A 3,838-nucleotide genomic window follows, 5' to 3' on the forward strand; every position below is an offset into this window, starting at 1 on the left:
GCGGCGCGGATCGGGCCCGCGCGGGCCCTGGATGGGCTCCGCGGGCCGCGGCGGCGGGGAGGGCGTGGGAGCCACGTGGCGCGTGGGGAGTGGTGGAGGGCGGCGGCGCGGGCTTTGTCCGGCGGCGGGCGGACATGTCCGGTGGCGCGGAGGGGAATAATCTAGGGTTTCGGGGGGATCATCCGTGAATTTCGGGGGAGGGGCTATATTTATAGGTAGAGGGAGCTAGGAGAGTCCAAATGAGGAGCGGTTTTCGGCCACGCGATCGTGATCGAACGACCGAGAGCATGGAGGGGAGTTTGCTGGATTTTGGGCCATTTTGGAAGGGGTGTTGGGCTGCAACAAAATGGGCTTTGCGGTTACCCGGTTAACCGTTGGAGTACCAAACGACCTCCAAATGGCACGAAACTTGACAGGCGGTCTACCGGTGCTATACCAAGGCCGCTTGACAAGCCTCGGGCCATTCCGAGAAAGTTTAACACCCGCACAAGAGAAGAGGCAAAAAGGGGACGCCGGAGGACATAGGAGTGCCGGATCGCAAAACGGACAACGGGGAAAAAGCTCGGATGCATGAGACGAACACGTATGCAAAATGAAATGCACATGACGACATGGCAAAATGCAACACGCAAGCAAAAGACATGGCAAGTACGGTGAATAACTGGCGAACACCAGGCGCAACGAATCCGGGGCGTTACAACCGGCTGGGTGGAGAGCAGAGCTTTTAGCTCGGCAAACGCTGCATCAGCTTCTGGAGTCCACTCGAACTTGCCTGCCTTCTTCATCAGTCGGTAAAGAGGCAATGCCTTTTCACCGAGTCGTGAGATGAATCGACTTAATGCGGCCAAGCATCCAGTAAGCTTCTAGACATCGTGCACCCGCACAGGGCATTTCATTCGGTGTATAGTGCCAATTTTTTCTGGGTTAGCCTCGATTCCTCGTTCGGAAATGAGAAAACCGAGTAACTTTCCACCAGGAACTCCGAATGTGCACTTTGATGGATTGAGATTGATATCATACCTTCTGAGGTTAGCAAATGTTTCGGCGAGGTCAGTCAGCAGGTCAGAACCCTTTCGCGACTTGACCACGATATCATCCATATACACTTCCACATTCCGACTGATTTGAGTGAGCAAACACTTCTGAATCATTCGCATGAACGTGGCTCCGGCATTCTTGAGGCCGAATGGCATGGTGATATAGCAGAAGCACCCGAATGAAGTGATGAAAGCTATTTTTATCTCATCGGGCCCGTACAGACGGATCTGATGGTACCCGGAATAGGCGTCTAGAAAAGACAATCTCTCGCATCCCGCAGTCGAGTCAACAATTTGATCAATGCGAGGGAGAGGAAAATGATCTCGGGCAGGCCCGATTGATGTGCTTGAAATCGATGCACATTCGGAGTGAGTTGTCCTTCTTAGGAACCATGACGACATTGGCGAGCCACTCGGAGTGGTATATCTCTCGGATAAATCCTGCCGCCAATAGTCGAGCCACCTCCTCACCAATAGCTTTTCTCTTCTGGACGGCGGACCGCCGAAGATGTTCCTTGACCGGCTTTGCGGTTGAATCGACTCTAAGGCGATGCTCAGCCAGTCCCCTGGGAACACCCGGCATGTCAGCTGGCTTCCATGCAAAGATGTCCTAGTTCTCACGGAGGAACTGGATGAGCGCTTCTTCCTATTTCGGGTCGAGTGTTGTGGAGATATGGGTCGGAGCTGCATTGGGGTCGGTCGGGTGAATGTGGACGGGCTTTGTCTCACCGGACGACTGAAATGCTGACTCCGTGGCTGGCTTCTTGGCTCGCAGCAAATCACTCGGATCTGCATTTTGCTTATATTCTTCAAACTCGACCGCTGTCACCTGGGAATCGGCAATTTTTGAGCCTTTCTGGAAACACTCTTCTGCCTTTTTCCGATCACCAGTGACAGTGATCACTCCTTTGGGACTGGGCATCTTCAGTTTGAGGTACACATAACATGGTCGAGCCATGAACCGTGCGTAAGCTGGCCTCCCCAAAATAGCGTGGTAAGCGCTCTGAAAATCCACGACCTCAAACGTTAGCTTCTCTTTGCGAAAATGCTTCGAATCACCGAACACCACGTCCAGAGCTATTTGGCCGAGTGACTCGGCTTTCTTTCCTGGTATGACTCCGTGAAAACTCATGTTACTGGTGCTCAGTCGGGACATCGGAATGCTCATTCCTTTCAGCGTGTCCGCATACAATAAGTTCAGTCCACTACCACCGTCCATTAGCACCTTCGTCAGCCGAGTGCCTTCGACAACCGGGTCGACCACCAAAGCTTGCCTCCCAGGGGTGGCTATATGAGTCAGGTGATCAGACTGGTCGAATGTTATGGGTGTTTGGGACCATCTCAGATAACTTGGTTTCGCCGGGGCGACCATATTCACCTCATGGTTAATAACCTTCAGTCGACTCTTGCTTTCCACATCCGCGAAGATCATCAGAGTGGAGTTAACATGAGGATATCCTCCCTCACTGTCCTCCTTGTCTTCGGCTTTGTCCGACTCCTTTTCCTTGTCCTTGGGCTGTTTTCCTTGGAACTGCTGGATCAGGAGTCGACACTGGCGAGTGGTATGCTTCGGGTAGATGATATTACCCTCTTCATCTTTCTTCGTGTGGATGTGACACGGCATATCCATCACGTCATTTCATTCTTTGTCCTTCACCTTCTTGGGGTTCCAGGATCCTTTGGGTTTCCCTTTGAACTTGCCCTGAGTCACGGCCAGAGCCTCTCCAGGAGCTGCTGGTTCGGCCTTCCGCTTCTGCTTCCGACTGGTGTTTCCCTTCTCCGACTGACTCGGCTTGTACTTGCCGCTTCAGAGTCGGTCTTCCTCCTTGCCGTTGGCGTACTTGGTGGCAATCTCCATCATTCGACTCAGGGTCATATCTCCGGTCCGACCAAACTTCAAACTCAATTCTCTGTTCTTAACGCCATCCTCGAAGGTGCAGACTTCCTGATGATCAGACACGTTCTCCACGGTATGATGCAAAGTGATCCATCTCTGAATATACTCTCTTAGAGTCTCATTCGACTTCTGCACACAAACTTGCAGCTCTGTCAATCCAGCTGGTCGCTTGCAAGTTCCCTCAAATGTTCTGACAAACACTCGGGAAAGATCTTCCCAGGTGTAAATGCTGCTTGGAGGTAACTGATTCAACCATGCTCTGGCAGAACCTTCTAACATGAGCGGTAAGTGCTTCATAGCCACCTCGTCATTCCCACCGCCGATCTGTACAGCCACTCGGTAGTCTTCAAGCCAAGTTTCAGGATTAGACTCACCAGTGAACTTGCTTACTCCAGTTGCCAACCTGAAGTTGGGGGAATCACCGCGGCTCTGATAGCCCTGCTGAAACATTCCGGACTAGAAACATGCACTCGACTGCTTGTGGGCGCATCTCTGTCAGGGCCGCCTCGATGAGCTCTGTTCCGGTCGACCAAGCCTTGCACGATGATGGATCGCGCGTCGAAGCCTGGTTCCCGGGGGTCGACCGGAGCTCTTCGCCCCACACTGAGTTGACGCCTATCATCTTGCTGCCGAGGAGCGTGAGACCCACCTCTCGGGGGAGGAGTGGGCACTCGACGCCTATCATCACGATCGTATCGGTCACCATACTGGTCCCGTCGATTCTCGCGTCCTTCACGCCGCGGAGGCGATCTGGGGCTGTGAGCCGACTGAACCGTATTCGCAGCGACGGATCTACTGTGAATTCTGTTGCGTGACTGCGACACGGCTGAATTCTGATCTCCTACTGCCCGGAGCAAATCTCTGATCTGCATCAAGCCTCTGCCAGCCTTTGACTGAGAGGGCT

The sequence above is a fragment of the Triticum dicoccoides genome, chromosome 3B (assembly GCF_002162155.2).
Source record: "Triticum dicoccoides isolate Atlit2015 ecotype Zavitan chromosome 3B, WEW_v2.0, whole genome shotgun sequence".
In the NCBI taxonomy this organism is placed as follows: Eukaryota; Viridiplantae; Streptophyta; class Magnoliopsida; order Poales; family Poaceae; genus Triticum; species Triticum dicoccoides.